This window comes from Megascapheus bottae, chromosome 7 (assembly GCF_031878675.1).
Source record: "Megascapheus bottae isolate mThoBot1 chromosome 7, mThoBot2.hap1, whole genome shotgun sequence".
Lineage (NCBI taxonomy): Eukaryota > Metazoa > Chordata > Mammalia > Rodentia > Geomyidae > Megascapheus > Megascapheus bottae.
Window position 1 is genome coordinate 18,952,834 of NC_143515.1, and position 15,382 is coordinate 18,968,215.

At 39.1% G+C, this 15,382-nt stretch overlaps 1 pseudogene; it reads right to left on the reverse strand.

Moving 5' to 3' along the window:
- Window positions 1-5,070: 5,070 nt before the first annotated feature.
- LOC150060349 (immunoglobulin kappa variable 1-39 pseudogene) lies at window positions 5,071-13,748 on the reverse strand (annotated as a pseudogene).
- Window positions 13,749-15,382: the final 1,634 nt, after the last annotated feature.

Consider the following 15,382-nt stretch of genomic DNA (forward strand, 5'->3'; position numbering starts at 1 on the left):
GGAAGTTTTCTTATTGCCATTTCTATTTCGGTGCTTGAGATAGATAGGCCTGTTTCGTTCGGTTAGTTCTTCTTGGTTCAGTGTGGGTATGTTAATATTGGCTAGGAATTCATCTATTTCTTTTAGATTCTCGAATTTGTTGAGTAAAGGTTTGAGAAGTATTCCCTCATGATACTCTGGATCTTGGTAATTTCTGTTGTGATATTACCATTTTCGTCTGTGATTTTGTTTATTTCGGTGTGCTCCCTTCTTTTTTTGGTAAGATTTGCTAAGGGTTTGTCAATTTTGTTAATTCTTTCAAAGAACCAACTCCTTCTTTTGTTGATTCTTTCTATAGTATTTTTGGATTGCTCCTGCAGCCCCTTCTCACCTCCCACAACTGGTGTGTGCACATGTTCCCTTCATGGCTGCAGGTCTGTAGGTCCCCCTCCTCCCCTCACCTTTCTCACCTGTCCTTAATCACTTCACTACAACATGCTTGTGGAAATGTCAACCTTGACAGGTGTGATTACACTTTACAAAGTGAACATAAAATGGTCAAAAACTCTTATATCAGCAGTCATGATTTCCTCTAAAATCCTAGTCCTAGATTCCATGAAACCTGGCAGACAGCACCAGCTCCCAGCTCCTCTTTACAAGGGGAAACAGGCCATATCTCCCTCTTTTCCAAGAATGACCAAGCTTGGTTTCTAAACAGCATATTGTTAATATTCTTGCAGATCACGCTCCACCTGGGAAGCAAGGTGAAAGGCTGGAGTCAAAGTTCACATAAGTTGTGTTCACTCACATCTAAGTGTGACAACAAAAATCAATACTGACCAAGCAGGCTGTTTAGGGAATACAGTTTTGTTCGGGTAACCAATCAGGCAAATGCCTTCATTCACAAGGACACATTCATGCTCAATAAACACATACACTGGGGTTGGAGGATGAGCCATCCTTTCTTACCACGACCAAAGCTGCATAATGGAGAGAAACAAGGTTAGAGATCCATGTCCCTAAGCCAACTCCTACAGCTGATCCTGCTCAGATAGAGTTGGTTTGATGTTTGGCTTGTCTGCCATATAAAACTAAATTTGGTTGAACAAATAAGCATTTTTTAACAAAGTTCAGGAGGTTGAGGAAATCCAAGAGGTGAATGTCCTGACTCACCTAATTTCTATGTCCTCATAGGCTTGGTGCCTGTTAGGAGGGCTAGAGACAGAACTTCTTCTAATGACAATGGAGGTGAGAATTTTGCACTTCCCTACACTAACTCTCTTTTAAAATTATCCTTTCAGAGGATCTCTAGGATATAGAAACATAAGCCATATAATGAACGAATATTGTTCTTAAGGTACTATGTTACCTCTCATCTCTTTTGCTGTTCCTTGGTTATCTCATATTGTTACAGTATCTCACTTTGTTACCTGATATATCGGATATATTTGTATTTGGTTATTTGAAATTGGATAGGGAACTAGGGAAAACAAGATGAAGGGTGGGGGTGGGAGGGGAGGGAAACGGGGACCAAGACATGTGAAAGGGTATCAATGTATGGGAATTAATGCACCATCTATCTGGCAAATATCATTAACCCTTCTATTACTTACAATAAAATGTATGAAAAAAATTATCCTTTTGGGGGCACACACTGGAGTTGCCATTCAACGAAATAGTTTATGAATATAATGAATGTTTTTCAGTATCTCCCCTTTCATCATTTTCTCCCATCAGTCTGAAACCACGCCATTACTAAATTTTCTTCAGTCTTGGGATGCGTACTTGGTTTTTTTCCCAGCATTTCCCTTTTCCCTCCTTTATTAAAATTTATTTTTTATTGTTGGGGTAATGTATATAGAGGTTACAGATATTCCCAGGTAGTGGGTGCATTAATTCTCACACATTGATACCCCTTCTCGTGTTTTTGTCCCCATTTCCTTCTTCCCACCTTTCCCCAACATCTTGTTATCCCCCTTCCCTTTCCTATTTCAAATAAACAAATAAACGTATATAAAATATACCAGATAACAAAGTCAGATACAGTAACAATATGAGATTTATCAAAGGGCAACAAAAGAGAAGAGAAACAACATAGCACATTAAAAACAATCATATAAAATACAGCTCTTGTTTCCATAGCCTAGAGATCCTTTCATTTAGTCTCATCCTATTTGACTTTTTCTACCTAATTTTTGCACTATTGTATTCCTCTGCTAGTAGAGTCCTACGTGTGTACTAATTTATTACACTTGAGGAAACCTATTGAGCCTATGTTCCTTTGGGTCTGGTTTACTTCACTTAATATGTTTTTTTCCAAGTCTTTCCATTTCCTTACAAATGGGGCAATGTCATTCTTTTGAAGGCAGCATAGAATTGTATATAAACACCACATCTTCTTGATCTAATCATCTACTGAGCCCTCACCCTCCCTTTCTAACAAATGAAATAGAACTGAAGACATGGAAATGATTTTACAGAATTATGGTCAACTAATCATTGAAAAGGGAATGAAAGTAAGCAAGCAAGAAAGAACAAATAAAAGGAAAGGATGAAAGAAAAAAGAAGAAGAAAAGGAACAAAAAAATCAGGATGAAAGAAACACAGCCTCTTCAAATTTTGCTGAAAGTATTGGCTATACATACACAGAAAATTGAAGTTAGATCCTTATATATTACCCTACACCAGAATCAATTCCAAATGGATCAAAGACTTCATAAGATCAGGTGCCCTAAAAATATTACAGAAACTGACCAGGGAAACATTATAGTTCCTTTGCACAGGTCAAACTTCCTAAATAAAGATCCAGAAACACAGCAGTCTGAGGTAGGTTTTGACTTTATAACATGTTCTCAGTAATGCTGCCACTGCTGGTTCTGAATTCTGGACAAATCCTGAGTAAGAAAGAAAATAATATCACATCCATCTGTACCTGTGCTTGCTCCCTTTGTGTCAAGTTTTTGTTTGTTTATTTGTTTTGCCAGTCCTGGGCTGAGCTCAGGGCCTGAGCCACTGTCCTTGGACTTTCTCAAGGCTAGAGCTCTACCACTTGAGCCTCAGCACCATTTCCGGCTTTTTTCTATATGTGGTACCAAGGAATCGAACCCGGGTCTTCATGCATGCTAGGCAAGCACTTTAACCACTAGGCCAAAATCCCGGCCCCGTGTCAAGTTTTTTTTGAGAAGTGTTCCAAATTTAGTGCAAATACCTCATTTTCCATGGACTGAGACTGACTGAAGCTCTTGCTATGTTATAAGTTGCTGACAAGAAGAGGCACATGTGAACCTGGTCTTAGGCAAAGCCTTCCTGGATATATTCTGAGAGTTGGGCCATGTCTTCACTGGGTCCTTAGTTGTGAACTCCTCTTATCACAGTCTCTTCAGGACAGGCATTTCCCACCACTACTCTCCTCTCAGATTTCCTATAATATTCTGAATGAGATGATAGCTCTTCTAAATGCCTAACCTCAAATGAGATTAGAAGCCTTAAGAGACTCAATTCTAAGCAGCTGGACAGAGATGAAATGAAAGATATGTGAGAATTTCATACACATTTCTTATTTTTAATTATATATGTCATTATCTATAAAGATTTGTACATAAGTGACCACTAAACATGTCAATGTATACATGTAATGCATACTGAGTGCTATAACAACTTTCATCTTCTAAATCTAACTCCTCCCTTCCTTACATACATATTTCTATGAATAAAAATACTATCTGAGCAATTCAGTGTGAGTGCATGACTCTGTATGGTACATAAAAGACACTTTTCTAATAATTCTGATAAATTAATGAAACATAAGTCCCTATATATCTATACCTACTACATATTTCTATAAAAGTTTTAAATATATCCTACATTTCACATGTTTTCGTATGTTTGTATTCCTTTTTTATGAAAACATGAGTTTTATTTTTGTGTTTGTTGTTCTTTTCTCATATATTTTATTGTAATTAACAGAAGGGTTAGATTATAATCACTAGGTAGAAGATGCATTACTTCACAAACATTGATACGCTTTCTCAGATATTTTTGTATTTCTATGTGTGGACTTATTTGAACTTGGCTGAAAGCCAATGGTGCTTTGTCCATTTGCTCTGAATAACACCCTGAGATCAAGCAACAGGAAAAAAATTTCTAGTTTAGGAAAACAATTCCTAAACAGGTATGCAGAACTTTTATTCTTTTGCCTTCATATTTACTCACCTAACTAAAATTAATTATTCCAGTCTACTTTCAAGGATGAGATCATGGTGTTGATTTTGACATTCAGGATCAAAGATAAATGAATTATCTGATTATTAGAGAATAAGGTTTTTATTAAAATACTTTATTTGCAGAAGAAATCAGAAACCTGATTATGAGAGACTGATGTATAATATGATGAACTAACTTGCCAAGTATATTGTTTAGATCATCGCACAATGTGTGCACACTGCCAAATATCCTTTTGCACTTTAAATACAATTAAACTGTGGCAACAAAAATTATACTAAAAATTTAATGACTAAAATTCTTTACAAAATTATTTTTCAAAAAATTATCTCAAAAGCTATTTTAACTTTCTTTAAAAAGTCTGCTATGTTATACCTTTTGTGGCTTCTTTTTCTCCATCTGCCTGCAAATTTATTTTTTAAGATTTTATCAACATTGATTTTTACATCATATTTCAAATGACATGTTTAACAAATAAGTATAGGAATCTCTATACAATCATTGGCACATAAATTTTGGAACATAATCACAATTAAGCTAAGGGTTTGTGTGGATATTAGATCCAAACAGTACAAGAACAATGACTCAATATTAGGGTACCCAAGGTTATGGGCATGGTCTTAGAGATAGAAACATAACTACATAGATATAAAAATCTATGATGGGCTATTACTGACTTCAAATTTATAACAAACCTGAACCACAAATGAGTAGAGATTGTGTCCTTTGTAAGTCAGAAGATGAATTGTCAGGTGTGTGCTGCAGGGAAGGAGCAGGAGGACAGAGAGTGAGGATGTGCAAATGCCTCCATGCCCTTCCTTCAATACTTTCCAGTGACCTTAAAATTCTGGCTGCATGTGGGAAGCTGTGTCAGCAGTGGAGGCCGCAGGAGGAGCAGCTGGGGCAGCCCAGACTCTCACTTCTGCTTCCCTGGGAGGTTTTTGTTATGACTTGTATCACTGTGGGAGGAGTACTATAACCTTGTTGACAGTAATAAGTGGCCGCATCTTCAAGCTGCAGGCTGCTGATGGTGAGAGTGAACTCTGTCCCAGATCCACTGCCACTGAATCTGGATGGGACCTCAGAGTTTAAATTCTTTGCATAATAGATGAGGAGCTTGGGAGCTTCGCCTGGTTTCTGTTGATACCAGTTTAAATTACTACCAATGCTCTGACTGGACCTGCAGTTGATGGTGACTCTGTCTCCTGGAGATGCAGACAGGGAGGATGGAGACTGGGTCATCTGGATGTCACATCTGGAACCTGGCAGAGGAAACACAAAAACAATTATCCTCCTTGCTAACCACCTTACAAGAGGTCTTCCCTGAAGTTTCAGACAACCCTGATGTCCTAGGCTGAGTTAATGCCCAGCAGGAGCTGGGCCTTACCTGGGAGGCAGAGCAGCAGGAGCCCCAGGAGCTGAGCAAGGGTCCTCATGTTCATGCTGGGTGCTGACTGGACTGACTGCTGCCCAGGGTGTGGGCAGACTGAAGAAGTGCTCAGGGCAGTGGGTTGAGCTCTGGGCACATGCAAATGAGCAGGGGCTGGGCTGGGCTGGGCACAGGTGCAGGGCTGGCTCCTCTCTGAATGTCACTCAGCATAGGTTCCAAGTCCCCAGATTCCCCAGCTCAAACCAGGAGAGCACATACTCCCCCAAAGTTCACAAGGTTTAACCAGTCTCTCTACCAGGGGTAAACTGAGCTACCTTTCTCTTCATGGCTCAGTAAATGATTTCTCTGTACCTTAATGACAGCCTTTGTGAATGATGAGTGGAATTGGAAGGAGTCAGATAAACAAAAGGGTATTTCCCATTTAGGATAAAAAGAAAAACTCAGGAAAAAATTCATAAACATCTTGGATTGCAAGACTTGTTCTCCCTTAAAACATGCTTATATATGCTTGCTAATTCATATCTACTCTCGAAAAGCACGTTCTAAGATTCAGTCAGATTCTTCTTATGTGCCCTTTTGCATAAGTTATGTGTCTTTTAGATATATTATATTCATAAACTACTTTGATAAATGGTAACTCCTTTGCAAAACTGCTTTAGGAAAAGTCAAAGATAAATTTTGTTGATAAACACAAAAAAGAACTAAGAAAGCAAGAAGAAGAAACTTTAGCAACGATTTAAATGACACATTGTAGTCTGAAATCTGGGAACTGACTGCAGATTTGTGCCAGCAGAAAGGACCAAATCTCCTTCTTTATCTTTTTGAGATTGGGCAAAATGCCTCATAGGCTCAAGAGGGTTGCAATGTCTCTGCAAATATTCATCAAATACAATTCTCAGATTTCAAAGCAGTCTGAAAAACATTTCAGAGGTAAAGTCTGACCTTCCTTCTTCTTTCTTGATAACCAAGAACTTTCTCAAAATAACAACCTGCCCCTCACTCCTGATACGTCTAATTTTTGAACTAATCACAGAAGATGAAAAATATGTTTCTTTCCCATTATGAAAGATACTCATTTCTACACCTAGGAGAACACAGCTGATGCCCTACGAAGCAAATGAGAGGAAGGATGCTATTGAGGACAGTTTATTAAAGAACTGTCCCATTTTAAATATCACCTTGATTCCAATTTAACTGAAGAACGAGAAAGAAAGCAAAGTGATCTGCAGGAAAGATACACTGATAAGGTTGGAATAAGCCTGTGCCTCATGGTGACAATGAAGGCAAACTTCTAATTATTCAAAAGGAACCACAGATCTCTGCTTGGTTTGGGAATATGGCCTGTGAATTTAAGGCCAACAAGACTTTCAGACACAGAATTATTATTGAGAGAAATTTGAGAATTTCCTGAAGATGACCCTCAGAAAACAGAGATGCACAGAGGAATCCAGAGGTACTCCAGCAGGAAACAGAGGAGGAGGTGGGCAGGGCTGTATGATGTGCTGTCAGAGCTGTCCCCTGCTGGCTCTCCTAGCAGCTGGAGTGAGGTTGCCCCCTGCTGGTGGGGACAGAAGTTGGTCCTTGTGCCTCTGAGGCAATGATGTTGCTGATGGTCAGAATAACCACAGTCCAGAGTCCCCATCCTCCCCTCAGTAGGCATGGTGTCACAGAGACAACAAGCTTAGCATCTTCTGGTTTCCAGTCGGGGTGCTGTTAGTCTTCTTGCTGATCACCTTCCCTGAGGACACAGGGAAGAACTAGAGACAGCAACCCCAGGAACTGTGCACTGACATGGAAGTGTGAGAAGTAAAATCAGTACTGATCAATCTGGTTACTTAGTAAACGCCATTCTATTCAGATAACCAAACAGGCCAATACCTTCATCCACAAAGAAACCTTCATGCTCAATGCAGACACAATGATGGTGGAACCCGAGTCCTTCCTCTCCCTGGTGAGATCAGCGGGAAGGAGATTATGAAGATGAGGACACCATGCCCAAATCTCAACTTTTGAGCCTGACCCTGCCCAGGGAGGGCTGGTTTGGTGTATTTGTTTGCCTAGACTGCCATAGAGAAACAAGATACGAAGATAAATGTTACTGAGAGAATGGAATTTCTTTTCTCAAAGTTCTGGAGATTGGGGAGATGCAAGAGCTGTCTGTCCAGATTGTTCTTTCTTCTCATGTCCTCCCAAGTCTTGATGCCTGGAAATTGGGCATGAGACAGGGTGCATTGCCACCTTTTCTTCCAACAACACTGGTGATATGAAATTCGCTCTATCCTGTACGATTTCACTTTTAAAATGTATGTTTCAGGAGCTGTATACAGGATTTGACACTCAACAAAGCAGTTTATAATGACAATGTATCTTGATAAAAAGCATTTCTTCCATCATTCTCTCCCATCCCTCCTAACACATCTTTTATGTCAGCTTCCTTAATTCTGTAGAATATGAATTGAATTTCATTACTGCACTCTCTCCATCCCAACCTTCACATTCATTTCTTCTTTGCAGAACACTTCTCCAAATATACACACACTGCAGGACACAACTCTTTAGAGAGGGCTTTGGTTCCTATAGAGAAGGCAGGGATAGAAGTGATGCCATGCTTTCGGCTCAGAACCAGCAAGGGCACAGGCTTTCTCCCCCAAATCCATTCTGCTAGAAAGTGCTGCCTAACTGCAAATTTGTGTTATGGGCTGTTGATGTGTTCAGGATTCTGGTGGCATTGCTGGTGACAGAAGACAGATTTCTATTTCCATTGTATTCTCAGATATGCAGCGCTGTGTGAGCAATGTGGAGCCTGCCATCTCGTGGTCGGAATGTGACATTTCATCTTTTAAGATTATAGACACTGGATTTCACTGATGCTCTGCCCAGCCACCAATTCTTCCATTTCCTCTACATCTCCCTTAGCATAAGTTGTGCAAAGGAGTTCCATTATTAAACTGCCATACACACATACAATTTGTTTGGTGATGCTTACCACCTCATACTTTATTCCCCTATTATCTTCTTTTGATGATATTTTTAATACTGATGGCTATACTGTACTTCAGTTACGTATACTCCATCACCCTCTCCCTTCCTTCTGTCCCTCATAATGGATTTCCTCCCCAAACACAAACATGGTTCTTCTTTACATTCATCTCAGTCTCCCTGTCCGTGGTCATCTCTCTCATTTCTCTCTATCCCTCACATCTGCATGCACACACAAGTGTACACACGCATGCACACATACTGTAATTCTCCAGTGCTGTTACCAAGAGGTAGAAAGATGTGTGTCTTTAGCTAATATACTGAAACATCAAATTAATATTTCCAGGGATAGAAACATTTGTTTCAGCCAAGAAACATATGCTTATTTTATGCAATTAGTTACTTAATTGTAATTGTTTATTACCTTTAAGTACTTGGAAAAAGGCAGTTTAGGAATCCAAAATAGCTTGATGGATGTCATCTCTTTCAACATCCTCATCATCTCTTGGCCATACAAAATTGTCACTCAAATAATGTTCCACTCCTATCATCCCTCAGTATGAGCGTTCCCTACCCCGGTTACCCAGTCCAATATCTTCCATCAAAATATTCCGCAATGACAATGCCTAGATCTGAGCTGTCTAATCAGTCATCAGTCACATATGGCTCTTGAGCCCTTGAAATGTAATGAGTGCCACGGAAAATGCTTCAGTTAAAAATTTTACTAAACCAAATTGAAACACACATAAGCAGCTAGTATTTATTATGTGAGGCAGTATATATTTTTCTGATTGTGAGATTTGAACTCGGGGCCTAGGTGTTGTCCCTAAGCTCTTCAGCTCAAGACTACCACACTAACACTTGAGCCACAGCCAATTTTGAGATAGCACATTTTAACATCAATATTCATGAATGGTATTGTAACAACCAGGCTGGTAATTATTAGCATAGCTGTCTCACAGTCACTGGGCCTTCAGGCAACCACTGATAAGAGTGACATTGTTGTCCAATGCACTGCCACTCAGCTGCTCAAGGCACTGGGCTTTCAAATGGAATCCTAGTAAATGTCTTTACAATTTTTCTCTTTGAAATACTTTAGGTAGTTTTTCTTACCTGGTCATACATTTTATTACTTTTTTTAGCAGCACTTGGGTTATCCTCAGGTTTTCCTCAAGGCTGACACTCAACCACTTGATGTATCGCTTCACTACTGGTTTGTGATGGTTAATTGGAGATAAGATTCTTAGCTGAGTCCTGGTGGATCACATCTATAATCCTAACTATTCTGGAGGCTGAGATATGAGGATCATGGTGTGGAATTATCTCAGCATTAAAGTCCATGAAACGCACAAGTGGAACTGAGGCTGTAGTTCAAGTGGTAGAGTGGTAGCCTTGAGCAAAAGAAGTCAGGACAGTGCCCAGGCCCTAGACCAGGGACCATAAAAGAAGTCTCAGGTATATTTTTCTTCCTAGAGTTCAGAATGGCTTCAAAATACAATTCTCAGATCTCAGCTTCCAGTGGAGCTAAGATTACAGATGTAAGCCCTATATTCCCAGATAACTTTTATCACATTTATTGAAATTATACATTTTAAATGAATTTTGGAACATGAAAGAAATCTCAAGTCTTCCAGAGATATTTTTTTAATGAAGTTAGCTTTTCAAATACAAATATAATCTGAAAACTCTGTTCTTTATTAAGTAGGAATTCATGGTTATATAATTTGCTTTTATCACAATAAATTTTGAATCTCATGAGTTGTAATATGTAATGTTTTCATGATATCTTTAATATCGTTTTCAGTTTCTTCTTATACCAACTTTAGAAAATAAATATGGTAACAGTGTCCAAAACAACACTGTTTATTGAACTTATGTAGCTGTAAAACCTGTGTATATCACCTTTATAACAGTAGTAAAGAGTTAAAACTAATTATGAATTTATCGTTTATATTTGCAAAAATTTCAGAATTCTTTTTGCTACTGATATGTAATTTCATCCTTTTTCATCAATGAAAACAATCAGATTTTTATTCTCTAAATTTAAAAAGATATTTTAAACTAATCCATATAATTATGGTCACAGAAAAAATATTACATAAAAATATGTATTTGATTTACTTGGAGATGTAATGTGCTTTATATTGAAGGTCTAATTAGTCTGTACTTTTAAAGAAATAAAGATTTCATTCTTTTCATTACAGAACTTCTACCACTATTCTACGTTATTGATAATAGCCTAGTAGAATATTCTCTAATTTTATAAATCAATTTCTCCTATTTATTTATTACTTATTTACTCATTTATGAATTTATTTTTGCCAGTCCTGTGCTTGAGCTCAGGGCTTGAGCACTGTCTTTGGACTTTCTCAAGGCTAAAGCTTTACCACTAGAGTCACATAGCACTACTTCCAGCTCTTTCTATATATGTGATACAGAGGAATCAAACCTGGGTCTTCGTGCATGCTAGTCAAGCACCCTATCACTAGGCCAAACACCAGGCCCTATTTCTCCCTTTTAGTCACTACTTTTTCCCAATATCCCTTTTAGTCACTGTCCATTTCCAATATCTACAGCTCTGATGTTGTCTTCACCATGAGGAATGACAGTCACTGGGACCAGGCATGAGAAAGTGTCTTTAGTGGACCAAATAGCACCAGAGATAGTAGCATGCACAGATCCCCTCCCAAGATCCTGATAGATCCTTCCCACCTCCATGATACTAGCCAGGGCCTTTATGGAGAACTCATCAGCCTCTTCCTTCTAAAGTTTTTTCTCTTAGAGAACAAAGAAGAGGCTACCAGGTTGTTCTGGCCACTGCTTGGTTTCTGCTTCTGCAGGATGGATGACTGCACTTGTGACTGGGGCTTCACTGGACTGCTTCTCTAGGATCCTCAGGCATTTCTACTGGAGCCAACTCTAGGTTCCTCGTGTCCACTGGGGCTTCTTTGCAGCAGCTGCTGTTGCATTGCAGATGTCAGCCTAACACAGGTAGTTAGTGCTTTGGACTGTCCCTAGCTTCAGGTTCCCAATGAGTGTCCAGCTCCGAGATGCGTGTGCAGGGTCCTTGTACTTCATGTGGGTGATTGAGTGAGATCAGCAGAACTTAGCATACTCATATTTTTATAAATACATATATATTGAAGAAATATATATACGGCCAAACGCATACTACATATGTTTATTTGCTATTATTTTGTCTGCACAGTTAAACAATTACATTGGAAATATAAACCATATCTTTGAAGTTAAAAAATTCAATAAAGGGACCGGGAGTTTGGCCTAGTGGTTAAAGTGCTTGCCTAGCATGCATGAAGACCCGGGTTTGATTCCTCGCTACCACATACATAGGAAAAAGCTGGAAGTGGTGCTGAGGCTCAAGTGGTAGAGCTCTAGCCTTGAGAAAGTCCAAGGACAGTGCTCAGGCCCTGAGCTCAAGCCCAGGACTGGCAAAAAAAATTCAATAAAACAGAGATTATTTCCTTGGTTTGTTTGTCCTGATCATTTAACTATCTTTAGACTGTGAATGGCATGATACATAATTGCAATGAAACTACTTTCTATAAAATTAACTTTAGGTAACTGACAATACCATGTGAGTGTTCTTTTTTACAGAGACCACAGAACTTTCAGTCAATTTAAAATCATACACTATTAAATTTGCCCTCTCTAAAACATCAGCTGCATTAAATATCAAAAAGACTTTCATTTTCTGGAAAGAATATTATTGGGACTTAGAATAGTTCTTCAAAACTGAGCACTGCAAAATTATAAAATGTATATAATAAAATGTTATACTAATATCACCAGGAAGCAATGAACAGGATATGGACTGCATGATCTAAAATTGCAGACTACATTAATGATCATAGTAGTTGAACTAGGGACATTAGCTAATCACATTGCTTATCATAGCTGCCACATTTGCACCTATGAAAATGATTTTACCTGGACACAAAGTCAAGTGAAGAAAGAGAAGTGAGCTGAGCTTTGGAGGTTCACAAGCCATGATATCCCATCAGGCCATTTTCCCATGGGTCATTTGCTGAGATCTGATGCAGGAGAAAGGCTGTGTGGGGGGACCCATGTAGAAATCCCCCACTGACAGGGACTATTTTGCCTCATGCCTGAAAAGTCATCCTCAATATATATCTCTTACATGAGCTATGGCTCTCTCTCTGCTGTGCCTCAGTGATGCAAGTGCTGCTCGGTCTTCTGGTCATCAGGTGCTGTGTGTTCTGTCTCCATGACACCAACCACGGAGGCTGTGGGGCCTCCTCTAAAGTAATGTATTTCACCACTCCGCATGTTGATGTTGTGTTGAATGGGGATCGGCTATCATGATTCCCTGCCACCACTCCATAAGGAAAGCAGTGTAGAACGCTACTCCACTATGTCTATGGAGGGGGAAGGTAAGTGCTACATAGAGGAACTAGGATACTTGGAATAGGAAAAGCTTATTTTTGAAAACAAAACAAAAATATTTGGTACTTCTTCTGCTCAGGATGTGTACTTTTTGAGCAAGTCCAATCAAATCCCTTTGCATCAAATATTTCATAACACATAGGATTCCATTAGATGGGAAAATTTCACATGCTTTTGTTATTGGTAGGGACAAATCCTATATTTTCACACCCACTGGCTTTTGACATACTATGCATTTGTACATGGGAACAGCAGTTCTAGGTTTAGTGCCATACAATCATTTCATATCTACATAGCAGAGAGGATTGTACAATGCTCACAGGCTCTTTGCAGGTTTTAGTTCTCATAATGCCATCTATCCCTGTTCTTTTCTGATGACTGCTCACCATTGAAAGTTCTTCCATGCCTGAGAATGAGACTGCACTAATGCCTTTCCACAGGGTTGTATACATACTTAGGATGTGGTTAGTTATTTATTCAGTGGTTATGACAACAATGTGGTTTATGTCTAATACATTTCTAGGCAGAACACATATCTTTTCTCTCCTTGGAATCTTCCTCACCCACATAGATCCATTTATCCAATGTGCATCCAGGAAGGCAGATCTGCTCATCTCACGTGTGGACACAGCACAAACATGGGGAGCAGTGGACACAGAGCTCACCCCCTCCCTGGCTCCTTCCCCAGTTCCATTGTATTCTTACCTGGGATCCAGAGCATGAGCAGCCCCAGGAGCTGAGCAGGGCACCTCATTTTGAGAGAAAGCAGTCCTGTTCAGTGCTGGCAAGCTGAGAGTTGAGCTCTTATGTGGGACTTGCAGGGAAGCTCTTCCGTTGGGAGCAATAGGCAAATGACCTGGTGGGTGCAGTGGAGAGAGACACACTGGCAGGTGAGGTGGAAAGACACACCAGGAGGGTGGGGCCTCTCCTGAGAGCCATGACATTCACTGTGGTCAAGAAGAGCAACAGAGATCTAATGTGTGTGTCCTACAGAGGGACGTGCCTCATGATTCCTCCTGCTCTTGGCCTGCTTCCTAATTCTTCCATCCCTTCCCAGTTACATTTTACACCGTTATTTGGGAAGGATGAATTTCCATAAATACTGAGCCAGCTTTCTTTATTTTCTATATATTTACTTAAAAGTTTAGGTCTAGTAATTTTATTTTGCTTAAGATAAACTACATATAATGTAGAAAGCAGAAATATGAAATGTGCAGTGAACACAGTTTTGCACAAATCTATAATTCAGACAAACCATGAAATTCTGTATCAAGTTCCTTAGATGCATGTTTTTGCCCTCACTAACCATAACAGATGCTGTTATCATTGTGACAAATTCCTGACATAGGCCACAATATTTTGGGTTTTCCTAAACCATCACATAAGCTGAAGAAACAACATTTCTTCTGTTTTAGCTTCTTCCTTGTTTCTGAATTATTATTTTTTGAGACCATTGTATTCCCCTGGGTTCAGAACCCTCCCTGAAGTGTCCTGTGGTTAAAAGGCTTCAGGGTACACCAGAATATGTCTACACATAGCAATTTCTCTTCATCTAATTTTGAGGTATAGGGTCATGAACTCAGAATTCATTTTTTAATTTAATTTTACTCTCAGAATGATGTACAGAAGAGTTACAGTTATGTAAGCAAGGTAGTCAGTACATTTCTTGTCAAACATAGTTACACATTCATGCATTTTCTCCCAATTTCCCTCTCCTCAGGCCCCCTCCATGTTGTAGCACTAATTTCCAACATATTACCTGGTTATTATCACTGCTACATTGGTTTGTCCTCTGTCCTTTGTCTCACCATTTTGTTGTCTGCCTTCACTAACCTAATTCAAGTAAATATATATAAAATTCACCAGGTACCAAAATCATATACAGTGACAGTAGACGATAAACCATAGGAGGGGAAACAAAAAGGAATAATTTCACACAGTACATTAAAAAAACAACAGAAACCACGAAGAAAAGCCTTTTGTTTCACTATCTGGGAGTTCATTTTGCTTAGCATCATCTTTTTGTTTTGTTTTGTTTTGTTTGTCTGTTGTGGGACTTGAACTCTGGGCCTGAGTCTTGTTCCTCAGCCATTCAGCTCAAGGCTACCACCCTATCTGTTTAGCTACAGCACCAATTCAAGCATCATCTTATAGGGTCATATGCTCATAGCTATTGAGCTATTGTGATCTTCTGCTATGTTAAATCCTAAACATGTACCAATTATTACAAATGCAGAAAACTATGAAGCCTATGTTTCTTTGGTTCTGAGTTACTTTCTTTAAAATGATTTTTTCAGTCTTTCTATTTCCTTACAAATATAGTGATGATATCATTCTACCAGAGAGCAGCATAAAATTCCATAGTGTATATATACTGCATTTTCTTGA